The sequence below is a fragment of the Pleurodeles waltl genome, chromosome 6 (genome assembly GCF_031143425.1).
Source record: "Pleurodeles waltl isolate 20211129_DDA chromosome 6, aPleWal1.hap1.20221129, whole genome shotgun sequence".
NCBI lineage: Eukaryota > Metazoa > Chordata > Amphibia > Caudata > Salamandridae > Pleurodeles > Pleurodeles waltl.
The window spans coordinates 289,653,762-289,680,020 of NC_090445.1; positions in this window are offsets into that span (position 1 = coordinate 289,653,762).

A 26,259-nucleotide genomic window follows, 5' to 3' on the forward strand; every position below is an offset into this window, starting at 1 on the left:
TGTAGCTGGAACGCTGAGTGAGAGTGATAGTCAGAAATATGTTTTCTCTTATTTGCAGAGATGACGCGCCCATATAGCCCCATACCCCAGCTCCATATCTGACAATCGAAGTAGGCCTTTCCTTATAGATGGTGGTGATGGGCTTTAGTGGTGCACAGCCTAGTTTGATAATGAATTTGCGTAAAGCTGCCACTGCTTGGTTGTATTGTGTGACCCTAATTTCTCTATGGTGCTTCCAGTTAGACCCATTATCAAAGGGAATCACCAAATACGTAAAGGTATTCACACTGCTCAGTTGAATGCTTTCAATATAAAACTGAGGGGCTCTAGTTCTTGGGCGGCCACATAGTATATGATTTTGTTTTTTTTGGTGGACAATCCCAAAGCCGACATGAAATCCACAGATCTGTTTAAAAGTTTTGGGAGCCCCCTTCCAGTTCGTGTCATGAGGACACTCTCATCGGCATACATTAATACTGGTTGTGGTCTGTCAGCAATCTTAGGGGGATCTGCCTTTTTGTCAATCAGAGCTTCCTCTAGACCAGTGGTTTCCAAACTTTTTAATTCTGCGCCCCCCAGTTGAAAAATAAAAATCATTGGGCCCCCATTCAGAATTTTTCACAAATATTTTACAAAGTTGGTAATGTTTAAATATGTCTAGATATATTTAAACATTGCAGTTAAGTACTTTTGCCATTTTAAAAATGCAATAACATGTTTCTGCTTAAAAGAAAACACTGTTATCTGTGAAATGCTTCTTTTGGCCAGAGCCTGGTGCCCCCCCTGCGATCCCTTGAGGCCCCCCTAGGGGTGCTCACCCCCAGTTTGAAGACCCCTGCTCTAGACCATTTATATAGAACATGAAGAGAAAGGGTACAAGATTACAACCCTGTCTTACCCCTTTCCTAACCTTAAAGGGGCTGGTGCATTGCCCCTCTTGCCCAAATCTGACCTTAGCTTCCACATCATGGTGAAGGTGGGCCAACAGGGACACTATTTTTGGATCAGCACTTTTATGGGTTAACATCACCCATAATTTGCTTCTCTCCACATTATGTAAAGCAACCATTAGATCCATAAATGCAAAATAAAGACACCCGTGCTTTGCCCCCACATACTCTTCTCTGATCAGGTGGAGGTTCAAACATTGGTTGACTGTCCCCACTGCCTTCCTGAAACCAAACTGAGACTTGGAAATTATGTTATTGTCAAGAGCCCAGGCTTCCAAATGGTCCAGGAGGATTAACCCAAAATTCTTTGCGGTGGAGTCAATCAGAGAAATTGGACGATAAAAAGCAGGATCACTACGGTCTCCCTTCTTAAAAATAGGGACAATTATGGCACTGGACCATGAAGGATGGAGGACAGAGGTTGACGCAGCTCTGAGTACGTTTATCAAAATTTCTAGCCCAAAGACCAATGTTATACTTAAGGAGATCAGCTGGGACCCCATCTGGCCCTGGGGCCTTATCTGGCAGTGAGCTCTTAATAGCTAGTATGACATCATTCAGGTGAATATCCAGCTCCTCAATGCCAAGCATGGCAGGGGCATTTACGCAGCCTTCCAATTGACCTTCATATCGCTTTGTAAAATGACTGACCCATCTCTGCTTTGAGATGTGTACCCCAACAACTTTGTTGGTATCAGAGCTAAAAAAAAGGAGTATTGACAACTTTCCAGAGTTGTACCCCGTCATTAATAGCTGAGGCAATGGTCAAATTCTCCCATGCTTCTTCTCTTATAACTTTCTTCCTAGCTGAAGCTGCCTTCTTGTACTGAGCCCTGCATTTTGTGACTTCTGATTTGTTTCTCGGAGTTAAATGTGCCCTAACTGCCAGGCAGATGTCTGCGAAAGCTGCCAGGACCTTGATATCATTACATGATCAATTACAGAGCCACCCTCGCCCTCCCAATGAAAGTAATAGTCAATGGTCTGTCACTCTCTCTAAGTCAATCAGCATTATCTAGATAATGGCCCAGAGAACTATATCGGTTCTGAGAGGGGACAGAAAATTTAGAGGCATTACGAGGGTTGCTGCCGACGCACTTCGGTGGCTGATAAAAATAGCCCAGTGGTATAGCCTGGATGTTGACATTACTTTCCTGCATAGTTTCACACTGCTTGAGTATCTATTCTACCTGCTGTGGATTTTTAAAATTTACTACCACACAATCACCTGGGAGGCTTTTCTTACTGTTACCCAGCCAAAGTACCCTCCTTTCTCCAATAATACCACTCCAAAGGCACTCACTGTTCCCCCCCCAGTATTTTATTTAGCCAGAGGACTACTTTATTTTTGAGTTGGTCATCCTGCTCGTTAGTGCTGAGTGACAAGGGTGGGACATTTGTCAACACAATTACGTAAGGGGTACATTGAGGTGGAAGTTAGAGAATTTTCAGGTTCTTTCACATAGGTGAATTGTGTGCTTTAAACTCTATTAGCCCTTTACTCCTAGGGGCCTGTCCTCTCCAATTTTTCCCTAGAGGTGGATATAAGGATTTAGCTGGAATTTTACTGCAATTGGCAGGCTGCTCCATAGAAGTGTTTGTCAGCTTATTCGGTCCTCCTAATCTAGGATGTTGGCCCTTATGACGTACTGCAGCACAATGTTTTGGTGCTGGGCCTGAGGGACAGACCACCGTGTCCGGCTCTGAATTCGGAGTGAGGGTTAGGCTACACTTTGTGGATTCTAGTAAGTGTTTTAGTGTTGAGTCTATACTCTGCAACAAGTTTACTAGAGGTTTAATGGCTTTCTCTATCAAGGATTCCATGAAGGCTTTGTCCCCACAATTGGCCTTGGGATCTTGGGGACCCACAGGTTCCTCCTCTGGTTTTTCCCAGCTATAGGTGGCTTACAGGCCAGGGAATCGCCCCACTTAGACCCATTAGCTTTGGAGACTTTTGCCTTGAACATGCTCTAATTCCCAGGGGCAGACTTCTTCCGTATATAGGGGGAGAAGCAGTATCTTCCACACACACAATGGCGTCTTTATCTTTAATGGACAGGTTGTATTCTCTACCAGAGGAGGTGTTTAGTTCATCCTGCAGGACACACCCCTTTTGTATGCTAGATATCTTGCGCCCCTTCTTTGCCTTACTAGCCTCCAGGGGGTTCCTGCCCTCCTCCCCTCCATAGTTACGGTTTTACTTGTCTTGGACATGGGAGGGGCAAGGAAACAGGTGTTTTCCTTGATACCCCCAGTTTTTCTTCGACCGATTCAATTTTGGTGTTTACTGCGGACATGGCTGTGGTAAGGTATGATATCATGGAAGCTGTGGGGTTAGTATCTTTCTTTTGCCCGTTTTGACTTGAGGGCAAAAGAACCCAGAGGAAGAATACAGCAATACAATGTAAAGTAATGTAGAGTACCAACGAGGCCTGCTGATTATACATGTTAAAGGTATGGCCCAGCCTCCTTCTGGCTCCGACGGGCATGGACGGGCCCACCCTTGGTCAGGGCTTTGCCTCCTGGAGCTAAAAGCAGCCTGGGACTCGTAGTCTCCCTCTCAGTGTTCAGCGCGTCCTGCGCTGCAATGTCCCCCTGGCACTTTATAGCGCTTGCTGGCAGGGTGAGTGGGGGCAGCTGGAACAAGAAAATGGCCACCTCCTGGGGCCAAAACCAGTCTGGTACTCGTAGTCTCCCTCTCAGTGTTCAGCACGTCCCATGCTGCGATGTCCCCCTGGCGCTTTATAGCGCTTGCTGGCAGATGAGTGGAGGCAGATGGAGCAAGGAAATGGCTGCCTCCTGGGGCCAAAAGCAGTCAGGGACTCGTAGCCCCCTCTCAGTTCTCAGCACACCCCTTTCATCTCTGTTTTCTCTAACTTGCTGATGTACGTTGTGACTTATCAAGCAGTGGGATTCTCTGCAACAAAGTGCATGTCCATTTTTGCATTCCATAATGTAAGAACATCTTCCATAAAATTTTCCTTTAAATCAGAACCTTCAGCAGCAATACTTGCCACACCTATGTGTTTGAAACTGTAGAACGTGCTGTTGTAGCATTTAGTTATAACTCTCATCTGGGATGGTGCATATAACATACTATTCTATGAAAAACAGTACACACTCATCACTATCAGTTCCAAATTTGGTACATCCTTTATACATAAGAACATATGTAGAAGAGGAGCACCTCTTGCCTGGTATTATTTTCTCCAAAACAATCAGTGACTTGTCCAAGAGGGGGATTTGTTTTACTACATATAGAATCCAGCATTGCTCGAAACTTGTGATTGAAATACCTACATATATCAGCAGTATCCAAAGAGCAAAGTTCTCCTGCTATCTTCAAATGGATATCCTTAATGTTACAGTTTGCTTCTCTTAGAAAGTCAAGTAAATTATCCCATGCATAGGCAGCACAACTAATGGATTCAATGCAAGTAGGTGGACCTAAGTTTTAGAGCATACATTTAAGTTCTCCATGACGAGGGTACCAGTATTTATTAGTCCCACGTTGAGATGTCATCAAATAAATTAAATGATACTCCAGATTTGTATCCTTACCTTGCATTTTACAAACAAAATCCCTTGCAGAATGATTTTGCAGATTACCTCCTGATTAACTCCTGTTTTAGGATTACAGTTGACAGTATAAGAGAGTCCTGGCAAGTCACTGTAACATAACAGATGGAATATATAGGTAATACATTGACGAAACCTAGGATCCTTTGAATGTAGTCTTGGTGACCTGTATTCACTTGCTGGAATTTGTACAGGTCGATCATCGTAGTGGCCCCCTACTCCTGTGGGAAATAGCTATGGAAAGCAACAAGCCTCTAAACTTTTTTCCCACCTACTCATTGGAGGTCTTCTAGCTTGTTTCATTTGAAACAGCTCAATAGCATCCTCAACAGCATCTTTTGAATTAAGGGGATGAATACTATAGTGCTCCTATATTTCTTCTGACTTCTGCTTATCCACTTTTTCTGTTTGTCCACTTGATTGTAGTACTTCATCATCAACGCAACTTACATTTCCAATAATATTAACATTTTTTTTTTAAAACATTACTTTCTTTAAAAAATATTGTGGCTTTTTTAGTTTATTCACATCCACTTGCCAGATTGTTTTACTTTTCATGGACACTCCATTTACTAGAATAATGAGAGGTTCATCTACATCTTTCTCAACACCCGAAGTGTTAACCTTTTTCTTAAATTCAAAAGGTAAATACACAACTCTTCTTATAAGAATTGATATATACACATTTAATTGATCAAGTTCTCGTGGTATTAGTACCAATTCTATTCTATTATAAATTGATCTTGCTGGCTTTTAATATCATCTAATTTATCATAACAATACTTACATATTGTTTGCTTTGTGTCTAAATGAAAGTGTTCTTCTACAAATAGATATGCACCAAATTCCTGCCACTCATCATTATTGTCTTGCCCAGTTTTATAAAATGCAACTATATTATGAGTTTGCTTCTTGTAGTGGAGTGGAGCGACAACAAATACAAATGTACTGGGGTTTCTCAGAACATAGTACACCAAACGTTGCTATCTCTTTTCAATACCAGGCTGTGCCCTGTTGTTCTACTGCAGTCACTACGTCCTCATTTTCCCTATACTCTTGTTCAGGACCAAATAATTGGTACTGAACGTCTTCACAAACCTCTCAACCTTTGCCACAGTTCCACGTACTAGAGCTCTCTTCACATCTCCTAAACATAAAGCTGAGATTTTTACATGCTAAAGTCTCCTAGCTAAATTGTGCATTTTTGAATGATGCACAGATAACATTCTAAAGTGATGAAAAGTATTTCTACACACTTTCTTTGAAAGACATGGCAGTTAATGTCCTTGTAAGTTAGTGTATTTTCTAACCTTGCATGAATCTAATCCCTGAAGCATTTTAATTTTCTGTATGAGACTTCTTCCTGAAAATTATCTTAGGAAAGTTTTCAAATTGACAATTGATTCCTGACGGCCAGTACAAATGCTACTACACTTATACTTGTACACACAAGCCTGTTTACACCTTTCTTGCACTTCTTCAGATATCACTTCTTCTACATTCCTAGGATCTATCTGTTCTTCTTCTATAGGACTACCAAGATTTACTTCATAGCAGCAACCACTTGTGTCAACTACTTGTACTAATGTGTTCTCTTGCAAGTAACTCTCTTCATTAAAAAGCAGTTCTGTGCTAGATGTGTTCATACATTCACCTTTAAATACTTTACAAAAATTACTTTTGCTAATAAGCCTTTTCCTTAATGTTCTTTTTTTCTCATGCAGAGAACTGTTTTGTCTAGTGTCTTTATTCTGTTCAATATTAAGATAAAACATCTTCAGACCAAATGCTTTGTCCACTATACTCTCAATATATTGTTTTAACTATAGCACATTTCCTCTAATACTTCTTCATTTTTTTATTACGCTACTATTGTTTCCTCTTATCCCTCTAAACTATTTCTATTCCCAAGTCAAATTCAGGGTTTCCTTATTACTCTTTCTATTTTTAGAAGTATGTAGTCCTTCCTGTTTATCATTTGATTTACAACTCCTGCTTTTACTGGACAAATTTCTTTCACTTTGCAATTTAGCACATTCTGTTTTTCAGAAGCTCCTTAATGCTCTTACCAGCTGTACCTTTTTCTTGTCTATATTCTCCAACATATCTGTATTTTATTACAGTATGCATTATGTAGTATTGTTTCCACTGTTTCTTTCTTCTTTCTCTCACATCAGGCATTCTTTGTTTTTTTTTTCAGTACCAATGAAGATCTGCAAATCAAAATAGAAAACTACATTTAATTCTACAGAAAGTAGTATTTAATGATATAATACACACAATAAGGTATACTAGTGTCTCTAGTCCCAAGTATATTTGCATCACTGATTGTCTTGGTGAGTTATTAGTAGGAAAACTAAACTATAAGTCTTTGAAAATGGATGCATAGTAGCATTGCTGTCACATTTGAAATTTGAAAGAGTATAGGAGTCTGCAACTACATGTCTAACTCAGTGAAACTTAGAAAGATGTTTAGGCCCTTATTACAATCCTGGCGGTTGGTGTGAAAGTGCTGGTAATACCACCAAAAGGGCAGCGGTAATTACCGCCAAATTATGACCATGGCGGAAAGATCTCCGATAGACAACCAATGTACCACATCGACCGCCAGGGCGGAAACAACAGCCACCACAGCGGTAGCCGCCTACAGCAAGGCAGAAGTCAATGTTCCGCCTGCCGTATTAAGACACAGGAAACCGCCACCTTTTCTGGGGCAGTACCAACGTCATCAAAATCCTAGCAGAAACAGACCTCAGAAGGGAAAGGACTCACCATTGGAGATACAGGGAAAAACCACACTACCATGGAGCCCGAGCTGCATGTCTTCCACATGATCTTCTACGTGCTGCTCCACCATGAACATCAACGCCGACGAAGACGACGATGGTGAGTACAGCCGCCTTGCACACAAGGGAGGGAGGGAGGAAAAAGAGAGTGACACACACACACAACACCACCAACACCATACACACAATCAGCTGCATCACACAAACATTTTTACCCCGTAACTCGGGTGAATAAAGGACAAATCGATTTTGAAAAAGGGAATGTAATGAGAGCACCACATCAAGATAAAGTACTTAGGCAAGATAATAGATATATACATATGTACACAAAAAGGGACACAGCCCAGTCCACAATGTTTGTAGACCACATGGCCACAGGTCAAAGTCCAAGACCACACATGTCACCTGCATCAACACGGAGAGAACACTGCAGAGGCATCAGTTGGTAAATAGGCAGGCACCTCAGGGGGACGGGGGACGGGGGACGGGAGGACACCTCAGCCGGGAGATGGAACAACACCACTGGTTCTGGAGGGGGCTCCATGCCCTATGCCTGGTCCTGGGGAGTGCAATGCCACAGTCTCTTGAGTGGGTGTCATACCCACTGGTTCTGGAGGGGGGCTTGTGCCCTGTGCTATTGATCCTGGGTAGTCTGGATGACGTGGGTGTTATACCCATTGGTTCTGGAGGGGACCTCATGCCTTGTGCTCTTGATCCTGGGTAGTCTGGACAATGTGGGTGTCATACCCACTGGTTCTGGGGGGGCCTTGTGCCCTGTGCTCTTGATCCTGGGTAGTCTTAGCGATGTGGGTGTCATACGATTTTAAGCTGCTTGTTTTTTAGATGTTTTAAATACTTTTAACCATTTTTAAACTACTGTGTTTTTGCACCTACTGTCTCCCTAGATTTTGTCTGTGCCGGTCCGTGTTTAGAGGCCGACACTGCCGATCCTTTCCTGACCACCATTTTTACCCCCTACCTGGTGCCCGTTTCTCTGCCGCCATTTTTGGGAGGTCAGCCTTCTAGTAGCTGACTTCCCAGCTACTTAGGGTGCGCTATGCAGCAGACATGCAGCAGACGCGCGCAGTGGGCATGCCGTGGACACACCGAAGGCAAGCCGGTCTGCGCCCGTCCGCGCCAGGCCGGCCCAGGGGCCTGGACCCCTGCACAATCTGGCCCCAAGATTGGTTTATGATTCCAAGTTCCTCTATGCATGTAGGCCCGCACTCCCGAGATAGGATTGAAGTCGGGGGAATATATTAAGGCTTTTTCTCCTCCTACTGCTGATAATCATACATATGCTCAAGCTGCTGCCCAGAATCATATCGCTACAAATTATACACAGGAAGAACTGGTAAGCAGTCTCTGTTTGGCTAACTGTAGATCCCTAGTGGCGCATAAATTAGTTGTTAATCTTCTCCTAAGTACAAAGAAACCCACAGTGTTTTTCTTAACAGAGACTTGGCTCCATGAGGGGTCAGGGCCAGATAAAGCACTGGCTCTGCCCAGTGACTATTGTATAACAAGATTGGAGAGACCCTCAGGGAAAGGAGGGGGAATTGCCATAATTTTTGAAAACATAGTAAGAGTCTCGACGTACCCCCTTCACCTCCCTGATTGTGAGAGTCTTCTCTTTTCTATTTATCTGAACCCGCAGTATACCATGACAGGCGCCCTAACATATAGGCCTCCTGGTCCAGTACAAACATTTCTTGACTCCCTTCCTGAGAAGGTCGCAGATCTGGTCTATACCAGACTGAATTTTACGATTCCTGGGGATTTTAACATCCACGTGATAACTATGAATAATGCTGCAAGAACACTTATAGATGATATGAAAGCCTTAGATCTTATTCAGTTGGTTAGAGGCCCTACCCACAACAAAGGGCACACAATTAATTTGGTCTTTAGCAACTCTGCTGAATTAAGCGTCCTCCCACCTTCCCCTCTAGCTTGGTCAGACCATATGTGAATTCCACTGACTCTTACTCTAAAAAAATCCACCAAGTCCTCCTATACAAGATTTTAACCATACAGGCGGTGGCACTTGCTGAATTCCAAAGAATGGAGTGGCATGTTAAATAATTCTATACCAACTTTTAACGGAAATTTAGCCAACTCCTCAGTAGCCTTCAAAAGGTGGATAACCAATAGCTTGGATGATACGCTTCCGTTAACAATTAGCACAGTTGGCAATCAGAAAAAATGCCACCCCTGTTTCTCCCCCAAGCTTCAACCTCGAAAAAGAGACTGCAGACGTCTTGAAAGAAAGTGGAGGAAATCATATGATAATTCTATTAAAAAGAAATACAGGGATGTTATCAGACAATTTCACGTGGAAATCAAAGCTGCGCAGAGCAGTTACTATGCAACGAAGATAGAACAAACAGCCAACTCTCCTAACAAAATCTTCGGCATTCTTAACAAAATAGTATAACCACAGGCTCAAACGGAAGATATAGAAGCCTCCGCTGAACATAGCAATGAGCTTGGCTCTTTTTTTCCAAAAATATATTGACATATATTCAACCTTCCCTAAACAGTCCTATGGCCCGCAGGAGGGGAGCGGACCAGGTGACACGGACACAGTCAGCCTAGCGAGGATTCCAGCTCTGTCCACAGAAACGACGTTGAATCTGTTACCTACTCTGAAATCTGGATCCCCTCTAGACCCAGCTCCCCCTTCTATCTTAGTCCAGGGAGCATCTACCATTGTTTCCATCCTGATAGATTTAATAAATCTATCATTAATTGTAGCTCCTTGCCACCTCAGTGGAAGCATGCAATTCTAAAGCCGCTGCTCAAAAAGCCCAATCTGGACTCAGCGGTACTAACCAACTATAGGCCGATTTCCATGCTACCTACTGTTGCAAAAATTCTGGAAAAGCATGTGAATACCCATCTTTCTAAGTTCCTGGAAGATAACCAGATTTTTCACCCCTCTCAGATGGGCTTTAGGCCCTCCCACAGTACTGAGTCAGCTCTGTTGGGAATGACAGAAGAAGTCAGGAAACAAATGGATCAGGGTAAGGCTTCCGCAGTGGTGCTGCTCGATTTGAGCGCTGCTTTTGATACCGTTGACCACGGTATTTTACTTCACAGATTGAAGGAAATTGGAATCACTGGAAATGCCCTGAAATGGTTTACAGATTTTTTGGATGGAAGAACCTTTCAGGTTCTCTCAGACAGCTTTAAGAGCTTTTGGGGAGTCCCGCCGGGCTCATCATTGAGCCCCACGATTTTCAGTGTCTATATGAGTCCACTGGCAAGAATAGTGGAACCCTTTGGTCTCTCGTTGGTGTCTTATGCTGACGATACCCAGCTCGTAGTCTCCTTTTAGGCCTTTCACAAGTCTTTTAAATTGCAGCTTGCCCCATGCCTACGAGCGGTTTCAAACTGGATGGTGGAGTGCAAGCTCAAACTTAATGGAGATAAAACAGAGGTCCTGATCATGGGACATCATTCACTACCGTCTCAAGTAACACCTATCCTGGACTTACTAGGTGACCTTCCACCCCCTAAGGATCAGGTTAAGAGCCTTGGTGTATGGTTAGACCCTTGGCTCACAATGGACTATCAGGCTAAGAAAATATCTTCCATTTGTGTTGGAATACTCAGACTTCTTATAAAAATCTTTTAAATCTTCCCATTTATTGTTAAGAGGATTATTGTACAAGCATTAATTACCTCACGGCTGGACTATGGTAATGGCCTGTTCCTGGGCTCCCAGTCTATACTAAGAAGAAGCTGCAGGTAATTCAGAACACGGCGGCGCGCATCCTCTTCAATTTGCCTAGACATCAGCCGGCTAAACCAGCCCTCATGGTTCTTCACTGGCTTCCTATGGAGCAAAGACTAAAATTCAAGACTCTATGTTATTTCCAGGGAGCTCTGTACGCTAGGGGTCCCCCACTATTACACTCCTTAGCCACTTTTTATGAGCCCACTAGGTCTTTCTCAGCAGCATTAGCAGTGATACCGCCGATAAAGAAAGTTAGATGGGGTGGAAGATCCATGTCCTTTCTTGGTGCTAAGCTTTGGAACTCTCTCCCTCTCTCTCTTCGGCAGACAAGTCATGAACTATCATTCCGTTGTCTCTTAAAAACGTGGTTGTTTTAACACTTGTACTTTTTGCCTATCTGAGGAGTTTTTAGTCTCAAAGTGCTGGGAAGCCTGAGGGCAGCTATGCGCTATGTAATCACACATAACATGACATACCACTGGTTATGGAGGGTGCCCCGTGCCCTGTGATCTTGATCCTGGGTAGTCTTGGCGATGTGGGTGTCATAACTCCTGGTTCTGGAGGGGGCCTCGTGCCCTGTGATCTTGAACCTGGGGAGTGCAAGGTCACAGTCTCTCAGGTGGGTGTAATACCCACTGGATTTGCAGGGGGCAGGACACACAGCAGGCCATGGTGGCAGGATTACATCCCGTCCGCCGGCGGTGACGGCTGCTCAGTGCTGGTGCTGCTGCTGGTAGGGGGAGGCTCCTGCCCATCCCCTGCAACCTCGGACGGCTGCCCTCTGGAGGTGGTGGTGCTGCTGGTGGGGGGAGGCTCCTGCCCATCTCTGCAACCTCGGACTGCAGCTCACTGGAAGTGGTGGTGCTGCTGGTGGGGGAAGGCTCCTGCCCATCCCCTGCAACCTCAGACGGCTGCCCACTGGAGGTGGTGGTGATGCTGGTGGGGGGAGACTCCTGCCCATCTCTGCAACCTCAGACGGCAGCTCACTGGAAGTGGTGGTGCTGCTGGTGGGGGAAGGCTCCTGCCCATCCCCTGCAACCTCGGACGGCTGCCTACTGGAGGTGGTGGTGATGCTGGTGGGGGGAGGCTCCTGCCCATCCCTGCAACCTTGGACGGCTGCCCACTGGAGATGGTGGTGCTGTTGGGAGGAGGGGAGGCTCCTGCTCATCCCCTGCAAACTCGGATGGCTTCACATACATGGTTGGTGGTGGGGGCTCCGTCGCAGTTCCTGCCCCATGCCCCTTACTCTTCCTGCCTCCTGCCCCAGGCTCCTTGCTCTTCCTGCCGCTGGCGCAGGCTCCTTGCTCTTCCTGGCAACTGGGGCAGGCTCCTTTAGCTACTTAGCAGCTGCTGGAGCAGGCTCCTTGGTCTTTCTGGCAGCTGATGCAGGCTCCTTTGTCTTGAGGCTGCCTGGTGCAGGCTCCTTCACCTGCAGGACATGTGGCCTGGATTTTTTTCCACCACGAGTGGGTGTGGCAACGACTGGGCCTGTGGACTGGGTGGCTGAGGTGCTTGGCTGGATTCTCCCTACCCTGGCCACATGTGCAGGATGGGGGGAGGGGTAGGGAAGAGGTCAATGGTGGATTGGAACAGTTTTTTAGGGACATTGGGGTGGGAAGAGGGAGAAGGAATAGGAGTGTAGGAAGAGGAAGTGGTTGTTGAAGATGTCTGTCTGCTAATTTTGGGTGCAGGTGCATGGGCTGGATGCTGTTATGAGGTGGATGGCTGTTGGGTGTCTGAGTGCTTGAGTTTGTGTACCTTGGGTGGGCAGACACAGTGGGAGAGGACACAGGAGACGTGTGCATGGCTGTTGTGGAGGTGTCTGCCAGTGAGGTGTGTGTTCTGCTTGGTGTGGTGATGATGCTGGTAGTGAATGATGATGTAGTGCATGCAGATGTGAGTGTAGACAGAACTGGGAGTGAGGTGGAGGAGGAGGAGGAGGCGGAGGGGGAGACAGTGGAAATAGTGGATGTTGGTGTGTCTGCATCTGGATGGTGTTTGTGTGAGTGCCTCTGGGATGAAGTGTGGTGCTTGTGTTTGCCTGAACCACTCTTGTGTGTTGTCTTGTGTGCATGCTCTTCTGGCTGTGTGTTTGGGATAGGTGGGGGTTAAGGAGAATGGGAGGGGGGAAACAGGGACAACTCCGCTGAAGTGAAGGCTGGGGCCCTTTCCCCTGTCACACGGGCCATGGTAGGTTCCAGACACAGGTCACAGCAGCACATGCAGTGTAGGTCCTCTCCTGTTGAAGATCAGGTAGAAAGTGAGGGATCAGATAGAAAATGGTGGTCACATCTGTGGCGGTGCACACCGTCACCGCTGGGGTAGATCACCATTGGCCACTGTACCCCATAGGGCCCAATATTAACCAATGAGGAGTTGCACAGCAGTTGCCGACCGCCTCCAGCAACGGCGCACAACGTCAGCGGAATTACCTCATTTTCACCTGTCATTTCAGAGTGGGCAGGCCCTGGATAATGTTTGCGTCACTGGTGAAATTAGGACATACTGTACAAGTCACACTGACCCATTACAAGTTAACAGCATGCAAAGTTCTGTTGTAGCCCCATTGTTCAGTTTTTGACCGGCTCCTCACTCTTTTGCTCCATAGATTGCTACCGCTGCGGATGAATAGGAGATGGAGACATACCCCTGTGTACAGACCCCTGGTGGACTTGGCAACAATGGAGGACAGGTATGTTATCTTCATCTATAGACTGGACAGGACCACAACCACAGAGCTGTGTGCCCAATTGGAGCCCAACCTAATATCTGCTATCCGTCACCCCACTGGGATCCCCCTTCTTGTGCAAGTTCTATCAGTGCTCCATTTCCTGGCAACTGGTTCTTTCCAAGTGACAGTGGGCTTGGCAGCAGGAATGTCACAGCCAATGTTCTCAGTAGTGCTAACAAGAGTGTTGTCTGCCCTGATTAAACACATGTGCAGCTCATTGTATTTCCCCAGGTTAAAGATTTGGTCACATTGAAGGCCAAGTTCTAAGCAATGGTACATATCCCCAACATAATTGGGTCGATTGATGGAACACGTATTGCGTTTGTCCCCCACCTGCCAGAATGAACAGGTGTTCAGAAATCGGAAGAGTTTTCACTCTATGAATGTACAGATGGTGTGCTTGGCGGACCAGTACATCTCCCACTTCAATGCTAAGTATCCTGGGTCAGTGCATGATGCCTTTGTCCTGAGGAATAGCAGCATCCCATATGTGATGGGCCAACTACAGAGGCACAGGGTGTGGCTAATAGGTGAGCCCGGGTACCCACCCAGTAGATGTTGGTGTATGATGTGGGCCATATGGGATAGTGGGTGGCTAAATGTTGTCCCTCAAAATTTGCAGGTGACTCTGGTTACCCCAACCTATCATGGCTGCTGACCCCCATGAGGAATACCAGGACAAGGGCAGAAGAACGTTATAATGAGGCACATGGGTGAATCAGAAGGATAATTGAAAGAACCTTTGGCCTCCTGAAGGCCAGGTTCAGATGGCAGCATCTAACAGGTGGTACTTACTCAAGAAGGTCTGCCAGATAGTAGTGGCATGCTGCATGGTGCACAACCTTGCCCTGAGATGCCATGTGCCTTTTCTGCAGGAGAGGGAGGCTGGAGATGCCCGTGTGGCAGCAGTGGACCCTGTGGACAGAGAGGATGAGGAGGCAGAGGATGAGGATGAGGAGCAGGACAACAGAACATCAGTGATCAGACAATACTTCCAATGACACACAGGTAAGACAGTGTTACTTCACTAGTCTATAGAATATCTGTGGCACTGGCATGCTGTTTTTTCACACTTCTATGCCCACTTACTGTACCCTTTGCAAATTCCTTTTGCAGATGTTGGTGACCTCACATATTCTGCTGGTGTGATCACTGCAGCCATCTACACGTCATTAATCTATGGTCATTTCCTGTACAGTTGAATTGCAATGTTTGTACCTGTTTCAATGAATACATACTTGGAGAATTTGACATACTCCATACTTCTTTTTTTTCCAAAGGTGTTTATTGAAGTGCTAAAATATAGAGGGGCAAGTGCAATGGGATGGGGTGATGATGGAGGATGGTCCAAAGTATTGTTCCAGTCTGTTTGTAACACAGGTGCATTGTCCAAGGGGACATAGGAAGGGGAGCAATGGCAGTTCGAGGTTGACAGGGTGACTGAGTGGGACACAAGGGTGGCAATCAGGAGAGTCTCATATCCTGGCGGGGGTCTTGGCAAGTGTCTCTGGCTTCTGTCTGGATCGCAGGGAACATTTGTGGGGCAGAGGCCCGCAGTTGTGTGACTGCCTCCCTCATAATATTGGCCATGTCTGCCAGCAACCCTGCAATGGAGATCAGGGTGTTGTTGATGGCCTGCAAGTCCTCCCTGATCCCCTGGTACTGTCCCTCCTGCAGCCGCCTGTTCTCCTGCTCATTGCCCAGGATCTGGCCCATCGTGTCTTGGGAATGTTGATATGCTCACAGGATAGTCTGGGAGAGTCTGTTCCCTGGGCCTGTCCTCCCCCTGGCACACAGCACTCCTCCCAGTTTCCCTGTTGGCCTGTGCCTCTGTCTCCTGAACCGTATGCCCACTGCCACTGACCCCAGGTCCCTGATTGTCTTGGGTGTGAGGTGTGGCCTGGGGTCCCTGTAGAGGTGGATACACTGCTGATTAACGTGTCCTGGGGAGAGAGGTATGGGTACGCTGGGTGGGTGCTGTGGTGGTGTTTTCTGATTGGGGAGGCTCGGTGGAGGTGTGTTACTGGGCCTGGGTAACCGGTTGTGCCAGGTTGGTCATCCAGATCCAGAAGACCAGAGTTACTGTCATCACTGTGGGCCTCTTCTGTTGGCGGACTGGATATTGCTGGCACCTCCTCTCCGCTGACATTGGCTAGGGGACCTGTGGGGATGTAAATGATGTGTTATGGTTTCTGTGTCTGACATATTGTGCATCCTAGACTTGCTCTCTTTAGTTGTAGTTGCCCTGGCATATTTTACTTGTGTACATTTGTATATGGTGGGATCATTAGTTCTCTACAGTGTGCATGCTTTAGTGCTGAGTGTCCATGCAGGGCTTTGAGTGGTGTCCATGCATTGGTAAAGCATGCAGGGCTTGGTATTGGGATAAGTGAGATGTAATGGTGGAGTGTATGGGAAGTGGTGGAGTGATGGGAGTGAGGGTCAGGGTGGGGGTATGTGATGGCATGCAGGTGGGGGGGTGATAATAGTGGAGAGTTGACTTACCAGAGTCCAGTCCTCCTCCGACTCCGGCCAGGCCCTCAGGATGCAGGATTGCCAAGATTTGCTCCTCCCATGTTGTTAGTTGTGGGGGAGGAGGTGGGGGTCCTCTGTACAGCGAGCTGGTGTCTTGCTACAATGGAATGTACCTTCCCCCGTAGGTTGTTCCACCTCTTCCTGATATCATCCCTAGTTCTTGGGTGCTGTCCCACGGCGTTGAGCCTGTCCACGATTCTCTGCCATAGCTCCATCTTCCTATCTATCGAAATCTGCTGCACCTGTACTCCAAATAGCTGTGGCTCTACCCTGATGATTTCCTACGCCATGACTCTTAGCTCCTCCTCTGTGAAGTGGGGGTGTCTTTGTGGTGCCATGGTTGTTGTGTGCGGTGTGTAGGTGAGGGTGTGTTGGATAACGTGTTGGGGTGTGATGAGGGGTGTGTGAGTAGTGTGTGGCTCTGGTTGTGTCAGTGGTCTTGCTGTCTCTCTGGTGGCAATGGTTTGTAATGGTAAAAGGTTGTGGGTACTGAGGGTGTGTGTTTTATAGTGGTATGGGTCTGTGGGTGTGGTGTGTGTATGGGTGTCAGGTGTGTGTTGTTTGAATTGTCCAATGTGGTGTTGTTTTGTTTCTGGTGTCGATTTTGAGCGCAGCAGTATGTACCGCCAATGGTTTACCGTCTTTGAATGTCCACCGTGGTGATTCGTGGGTCATAAAGGGGTGGGAGTAGTTATGTTGGCGTAATGGTGTGGGTTTTGATACTGCCAGTTTATCACTGACCTTTGGTGTGGCAGATTTGTGTCTGTGGCTATTGGTTTATGTGTGTCATAATATGGTGAACGGATATCCTCCGCAGCAGCGGTAAGTTGGTGGCACTCAGCCTGGTGGTAAGTGGGATTTACCACCAACGTCATAATGAGGACCTAAATGTTTTAAGCATAAAGCACCTGCGTTGTTCCAGCATGCGTTGTTTCGACATACATTCCTATGAGGGAAACGCCGTGAAAGACGAATCCCTAACAACAAAGTCGTGGTTAACGAAAGCGGAACAACGCTTTCCTTAACCACGACTTTGTTGTTTTGTGCCTTAATCACGCATGTGCTGAACAACGCAGAACAAGGGAGTCGGTTGAGGAGGACAATGCGATGAGTCAGGTAAGTGGGGTGGGGATTTGGGTTTTTAGTTTTAGGGGCGGGGTTGGGTTCGGGTATTTTTAGTTTTAGGGGCGGGGTTGGGGTTTTAGTTTTAGGGGCTGTAGGAGGCTGGCCTGGCTTATAGTGGGTACCTTATGGTACTTACACCTTGTGCCAGGTCCAGTTATCCCTTATTAGTATATTAGAGGTGTTCTAGCAGCTTAGGCTGATAGAGGTGGCTATAGCAGAGCAGCTTAGGCTGAACTAGGAGACATGCAAAGCTCCTACTATACCACTTATATAATATAGCAGTGTATCACAGGAAAACACAATACTCAGAGTTACTAAAAAATAAAGGTACTTTATTTATTGACAATATGCCAAAAGTATCTCAGAGGATATGCTCCCTTAGGAGGTAAGTAATATACACAAAATATATGCACAGAAACCAAAATCAGGTAATTTCAAGTTAGAAAAGTAGTGCAAACAATGTAGAACACAATAGAATGCAATAGGGAGAAATAGGCCTAGGGGCAACACAAACCATATACTTCCCATGCAGAAGCAGGCAGCACCCGCACCCGCAGAAGCACCTGAACAGGCACTTAGAAGATCTGAAGACAGTGGTCAGGATCACAAAAGGGGGTCCCACGACATCGGAGTCCAACTCAGCAAGTTGGCCAATGCAGGATGGAGTGCTGGGGACCTGGGGTAGGCTGTGCACGAAGTAAGTCTTGCAAAAGTGCACAGAAGCCTGAGCAGCTGCAGTTCACGCAGCACACAGGATTACTGTCTGGTGTGGGGAGGCAAGGACTTACCTCCACCAAATTTGGACAGAAGGGCCACTGGACTGTCGAATGCACTTGGACCCAGCTCCTGTGTTCCAGGGACCACGCTTGTCAGGATGAGAGGGGACCCAGAGGACCGGTGATGCAGAAGTTTGGGGCCTGCGTTGGCAGGGGAAGATTCCGTCGACCCACGAGATATTTCTTCTTGGCTTCCAGTGCAGAGTGAAGGCAGACAGCCCTCAGCGCATGCACCACCAGGAAACATTTGTGAAAGCCGGCAGGATGAGGCGCTACAATGTTGCTGGTAGTCTTCTTGCTATTTTGTTGCGGTTATGCAGGCGTCCTGGAGCAGTCAGCGGTCGATCCTTGGCAGAAGTCGAAGAGGGAAGTGCAGAGGAACTCTGGTGAGCTCTTGCATTCGTTATCTGGTGAGATACCCACAGGAGAGACCCTAAATAGCACACAGAGGAGGATTGGCTACTGAGAAAGGTAAGCACGTATCAGGAGGGGTCTCTGACGTCACCTGCTGGCACTGACCATTCAGACCTGTCCATTGTGCCCCAACACCTCTGAATCCAAGATGGCTGAAGTCTGGGACACACTGGAGGAGCTCTGGGCACCTCCCCTGGGAGGTGCTGGTCAGGGGAGTGGTCACTCCCCTTTCCTTTGTCCAGTTTTGCGTCAGAGCAGGGCTGGGGGATCCCTGAACCGGTGTAGACTGGCTTATGCAGAGATGGGCACCATCTGTGCCCATCAAAGCATTTCCAGAGGCTGGAGGAGGCTACTCCTCCACAGCCCTTCACACCTATTTCCAAAGGGAGAGGGTGTAAGACGCCAGAAAGGCAGTTTGGCAGCACCCAGGTTCTGTGCTAGAGCCCCGGGATGCATGGAATTGTCCCCCCAATACCAGGAAGGTATTGGGGGTCAATTCCATGATCCTAGTCATGTTACATGGCCATGTTCGGAGTTACCATGGTGACGCTATATACAGACATATATATTGACCTATATATAGTGCACGTGTGTAATGGTGCCCCCGCACTCACAAATTCTGGGGAATTCACCCTGAACAATGTGGGGGCACCTTGGCTAGTGCCAGGGTGACCAAACACTAAGTAACTTGGCACCTAACCTTCACCAAGTGAGGGTTAGACATATAGGTGACTTATAAGTTACTTATGTGCAGTGAAAGATGGCTGTGAAATAACGTGGAGGTTATTTCACTCAGGCTGAAGTGGCAGTCCTGTGTAAGAATTGCCTGAGCTCCCTATGGGTGGCAAAAGAAATGCTGCAGCCCATAGGGGTCTCCTGGAACCCCAATACCCTGGGTACCTAGGTACCATATACAAGGGAATTATAAGGGTCTTCCAGTGTGCCAATGAGAATTGGTAAAATTTGTCTCTAGCCTGCAGTGACAATTTCAAAGCAGAGAGAGAGCATAAACACTGAGGTTCTGGTTAGCAGAGCCTCAGTGATACAGTTAGGCACCACACAGTGAACACATACAGGGCATACATTATGAGCACTGGGGCCCTGCCTAGCAGGATCCCAGTGACACAAGGGCTAAAACAACATACATGCAGTGAAATATGGGGGTAACATGCCAGGCAAGATGATACTTTCCTACACAACCCCCCCCCCCCAAAAGAAGGACAATAAGACTAGCCATGACCTGATGATTCTTCATTGTCTAAGTGGAAATATCTGGAGAGTCCATCTGCATTGGAGTGGGTACTCCCAGGTCTATGTTCCACCATATAGTCCATTCCCTGTAGGGAGCTGGACCACCTCAACAAATTAGGGTTTTCACCTTTCATTTGTTTTAGCCAAAGTAGAGGTTTGTGGTCTGTCTGAACAATAAAGTGAGTGCCAAACAGGTATGGCCTCAACTTTTTCAGTGCCCAGACCACAGCAAAGGCCTCCCTCTCAATGGCAGACCAACGCTTTTCTCTAGGGGTCAACCTCCTACTGATAAAAGCAACTGGTTGATCCTGTAGACTGCCCCTACCCCTAATTCAGATGCATCAGTTTGAACAACACATTTCTTGGAGTAACATAAGCTTTTAGGACAGGTGCAGAGCACATGGCCTGTTTGAGCTCCTCAAAAGCTTTCTGACAGCTAGCTGTCCATAACACTTTCTTAGGCATTTTCTTACTTGTGAGATCATTAAGAGGGGCTGCTATGGAGCCATAGTTTTTAATGAATCTACTGTAATACCCTGTGAGGCCTAAAAAGGCTCTCATCTGGGTCTGAGTTGTAGGGGGAACCCAATCCATGATTGTTTGGATGATCCCCTGTAGTGGTGCAATCTGTTCTCCACCTACCAGGTGGCCCAGATAAACCACTTTCCCCTGCCCTATCTGGCACTTTGAGGCCTTGATAGTGAGGCCTGCCTTTTGCAGGGCCTCCAAAACATTCCAAAGGTGGACCAGGTGCTCATCCCAGGTTGAGCTAAAGACAGCAATATCATCAAGATATGCTGTACTGAAAGCCTCCAACCCTTGCAGGACTGTGTTCACCAACCTCTGAAAAGTGGCAGGTGCATTTTTCAAACCAAAGGGCATTACTGTGAATTGGTATTGCCCTCCTATAGTAGAAAATGCAGTCTTTGGTTTAGCATCTTCTGCCAATACCCTGTAGTCAAATCAAAAGTGCTAAGATACTTGGCAGATGCCAGTGTATCAATGAGCTCATCTGCCCTGGGTATAGGGTGAGCATCAGTTTTTGTTACCTGATTGAGACCTCTGTAGTCTACACAAAACCTCATCTCCCTTTTTCCATCTTTGGTGTTAGGCTTTGGTACAAGCACCACTGGGCTAGCCCATGGGCTTTCAGAAGGTTCAATCATTCCCAGATCCAACATTTTCTACACCTCTTGTTTAATGCAGTCTCTGACATGGTCAGGCTGCCTATAAATTTTACTTTTGACAGGCAGGCTGTATCCAGTATCAATTGTGTGTTCACACCAGGATGTTGTACCTGTCACAATTGAAAAGAGGTCAGAAAATTGTCCTAGGAGATTGATGCAGTTGTCTTTCTGTTCTGCAGTCAGACAATCTGCCAAAACTACCCCCTCCTCTAAGGCATCTGCCTCAGTGGTGGAGAAGAGATTAGGGAGAGGGTCACTCTCTTCTTCCTGTCCCTCATCTGTTGCCATGAGCAGGGTGAGATCAGCCCTGTCATAGTAGGGTTTCAGGCGGTTGACATGAATCACCCTAAGGGGACTCCTGGCAGTGCCCAGGTCTACCAAATAGGTAACCTCACCCTTCTTCTCAACAATTTGATGGGGTCCACTCCATTTGTCTTGGAGTGCTCTTGGGGCCACAGGCTCCAATACCCACACCTTCTGTCCCAGTTGGTACTGGATCAGAATAGCCTTTTGGTCATGCCATTGCTTTTGCAACTCCTGGCTGGTTTTTGCTGGCCTTTTCCATGTACTCGGCCATTCTGGATCTTAGGCCAAGTACATAATCCACTATGTCCTGTTTAGGAGCTTGTAAAGTTTGTTCCCAACTCTCCTTCACAAGAGTGAGTGGACCTCTTGCAGGGTGCCCAAAGAGGAGTTCAAAGGGGCTGAAGCCCCTCCTTTCTGGGGTACCTCCCTGTAAGCAAAAAGGAGGCAAGGTAACAGGACATCCCATCTCCTCCTGAGTTTTTCAGGGAGTCCCATTATCATACCTTTGAGAGTTTTATTAAACCTCTCTACCAGTCCATTAGTCTGTGGATTGTAAGGAGTGGTGAACTTGTAGGTAACACCACACTCCTTGCACATAGCTTTCAAGTATGCAGACATGAACTTGCTACCTCTGTCTGATACTACCTCCTTAGGGAAACCCATCCTGGAAAAGATTCCCAGGAGGGCCTTTGCCACTGCAGGGGCTGTAGTGGTCATTAGAGGAATTGCTTCAGGATATCTTGTGGCATGGTCCACAACCACCAAGATAAACCTATTGCCTGAAGCAGTAGGAGGGTCAAGGGGGCCAACTATGTCAACCCCTACCCTTTCAAAGGGCACCCCAACCACTGGTAGTGGAATTAGAGGGGCCTTTGGAGTGCCACCAGTCTCGCCACTGACTTGGCAGGTCACACAAGACTTGCAAAAATCTTTGGTGTCCTCTGACATCCTAGGACAGTGAAACAAGGGACAAGTCTTTCCCAAGTTTTGATCTGGCCCAAATGCCCAGCCAAAGGAATGTCATGTGCAAGAGTTAAGAGAAACTCTCTGTACTGCAGGGGAATGACCAATCTCTTGTCTGCTCCAGGTTTTGGGTCCCTTGCCTCTGTGTACAAGAGGTTATCCTCCCAGTAAACTCTATGACTGTCACTGACATCCCCATTTTGCTGTTTGACAGCTTGCTGTCTGAGACCCTCTAATGTGGGACAGGTTTGCTGTGCCACACTCAGCTCTTCCCTGGCAGGCCCCCCTCCACCCAAAAGCTCAGTAGTGTCTGCTGCCAGCTCATCTGGTGAAGATTCTGCACAGGGAGGAAATTCCTCTTCCTCAGAAGGGGAATCATCTGTAGAGGGAGGAATAGTGGGTAGGCATTTACCCTTGCTACCCCTAGCTTTAGGGAGCACTTGGTCCATTGTTCCAGGATCCAAGTTACCCTGTCCTTTTTGCTTTTTGCCTGAGCCCTGGCTAAAGCAAAAATATGCACAGGAATGCCCAGCATTGCTGCATGAGCCTCCAACTCCACTTTTGCCCAAGCTGATGTCTCTAATTCATTCCCTAGTAGTCTACAGGTAAATCTGAGGCAACCACAACTTTCTTTGGACCAGTAACCCCCTCCCCCCCTCAGTTGAGATTCACAACAGCCATGGGGTGGCTAAGAGTGTTGTTATGAGCGTCTGTCACTTGGTACTGCTGACCAAGTAGGTGTTGTTCAGGGTGGACCAGTTTCCATATGACCATAGTTACACTGGCTCCTGTGTCCCTGTAGGCCTGAACCGCAACACCATTTATTAGGGGAAGTTGCTTGTACTTATCCATATTAAGGGGACAAGCAACCAAGGTGGCCAAATCAATGGTACCTTCTGATACTAAAACAGCCTCGGTGGTCTCCCTAACAAGACCAACCCCAACTACATTGCCAATAGTGAGCCCAGCTACACCCTTGGATTGGCTATTAGTAGATTTCCCACCACCACTGCTATTACTAGGAGCACTAGAATTTGCAGCAGGGGTTGTGGTGGTGGGAGGTTTGGTGTTTTTCTTTGGACAACTGGAATCAGTTGCCTATTGGCCTTTGACTTTACACAAATAATACCAAGGCTTTTTAGGTTGATTATTGGAAGAGGATTTGGACCCACCACCCCCGAGGATTTTTGTGTACCTTATGAAGACTCAGTATGTTTACTTTTGTCCCCACCCTTGTCAGAAGACTTACCATCCTTCTTCTTGCCATCCTTGTCACCCCCTGTCTGAACTTTTCTGTTCACCCTTGTTCTGACCCACTTGTCTGCCTTCTTTCCCAATTCTTGGGGAGAGGTCAGATCCGAGTCCACTAGGTATTGGTGCAACAAGTCAGACACACAGTTGCTCAGAATATGCTCTCTCAGAATAAGATTATACAGGCTTTCATAGTCAGATACCTTGCTGCCATGTAACCACCCTTCCAAGGCCTTCACTGAACAATCCACAAAATCTGTCCAGTCCTGAGAGGACTCTTTTCTGGTGTCTCTGAACTTAATCCTGTATTGTTCAGTGGTTAAGCCAAATCCATCCAAGAGTGCATCCTTCAATACTGTGTAATTGTTAGCTTCACTTTCTCTAACAGTAAGGAGCCTATCCCTACCCTTTCCAGTGAAGGATAGCCACAAAATAGCAGCCCACTGCCTTTGAGGGACCAACTGTACCATACAGGCCCTCTCAAGTGCAGCAAACCACTTGTTGATGTCATCCCCCTCCTTGTAAGGGGGGACTATCTTGTGCAGATTCCTGGAATCCTGCTCTCTAACAGTATTACTATCAGGAATACTGCTGCTGCCACCATGGGGTCCTAACTCCAACCTTTGTCTTTCCTTCTCAATATCTAGGGATTCCCTATCTAAGGCCAGCTGTTGCTGTTTAAGCTTCAGTCTGGTCTCTTCAACCCTCAACCTTTTGAGTTCCCTTTCTACCAAGTTATCCTCAGGGTGGGTGGGTTGGGAATGCTTTGACACAGATGACAAATTGGAAACTTCAGAGGGGGGCCTGTCCCTAACTGTCTGGACCCTGGTAACCAGGCCTCTAGGAATAAAGGATGCCCTACTGTGATGGGAACCTCTATCACTACCAGCATTACTAGGTGCCCTGCTAGGGGGCAGACCCTTGTCAGAACCCTCCCCAGCTTCCTCAGGGGGTAACTCTGAATCAGACTGGGAAGCTTCTACTAACCTCTCATTGGATGGGCCAGACTGGTTCTGGTCATCCACCATAAGCATGTTAAACAGAAACTCTTCTGTAGGGTTCTTTCCTATAACTAACCCTCTATCTAAGCAGAGACTCCTTAAGCTCTTGTAATTCAAAATGTCATAAGTAGCGTTGACAGTTTTGAGAGTGGAATCTACCACAGACATGAAAGCAGAAGGTTTAGAGATAGGGAGAAGAGAGAAAAAGTTGTAGAACTTTAGAAAGTACCGAGAAAAAACTTTCTAACTTTTAAAAAACTTTTAGAAGTTTTAAGAAACTTTTCAGAACTTTGTAAAAAGTTTTAGAATAGAAAAGCTAACTTTTTTGGTTAAGTGTACATACACTGAACTGTTTGGTATATGATTCTCTTATGAAAAGTACAAAAATGACAATGTAATAAAGCAGTTGCAAGTACTTATCCCACCGCTGCACCACCAATGTAGGAGGCTGGCCTGGCTTATAGTGGGTACCTTGTGGTACTTACACCTTGTGCTAGGTCCAGTTATCCCTTATTAGTAGAATAGGGGTGTTTCTAGCAGCTTAGGCTGATAAAAGTTAGCTATGGCAAAGCAGCTTAGGCTGAACTAGGAGACATGCAAAGCTCCTACTATACCACTTATATCATATGCACAATATCATAAGAAAACACAATACACAGAGTTACTAAACATTCTGAAAATATGCCACAAGTATCTCAGTGAGTACCCTCAGTAAGAAGATAAGTAACATACACAAGTTATATGTACACAAACCAAAATCAGGTAAGTAAGAGTCAGAAAAGTAATGCAAACAGTGTAGAATTACAATAGGTTGCAATAGGAGAACATAGGTCTAGGGGCAACACAAACCATATACTCCAAAAGTGGAATGCGAATCACAAATGGACCCCAGACCTATGGGAGCTTGTAGAGGGTCGCTCGGACTGTAAGAAAATAATCAGGGTGTCCAAGATACCCCACCCCAAGACCCTGAAAAGTAGGAATAAAGTACACCTACTACCCCAAAAGAGCACAATAGTCGTGATAGGGGGATTCTGCAAGAACAACAAACACCAGCAGTGCACTGACAAACTATTTCCGGACCTAAGGACCTGCAAGGCAAGGGGACCAAGTCCAATAGTCGCGACAGTGTCCAGGGGGGGCAGGAGCCCAGGAAACCCCGGTTGAAGGTGCAAGGAAGCTGCCTCTGGATGGAAGAAGCTTGGAGTTCTGCAAGAAAGAAGAGGACTAGGAACTTCTCCTTTGGAAGACAGATGTCCCATGTCGTGATGAAGCTTGCAGAGGTGTTTCCACACAGAAATATCGCAAACAAGCCTTGCTAGCTGCATGAGTCGCAGTAGAGGTTTTTGGGTGCTGCTGAGGACCAGGAAGGACCAGGATGTCGCCTTTTGGAGGAGGAGACAGAGGGGGTGCTCAGCAACTCAGAGAGCCCTCACAGAAGCAGGCAGCACCCACAGATGTACCCCAACAGGCACTTAGAAGAATAGTGAACCGGAGTCCACGTGAAGTTACAAAAGAGGGTCCCACGACGTCGGAGGCCAACTCAGAGGGTTGTGCACTGCAGGACGTAGTGCTGGGGACCCAGGCTAGGCTTTGTACAAAGGAAATCTTGGAAGAGTGCACAGGAGTCGGAGCAGCTGCAAATCACGCAGTACACAGCTT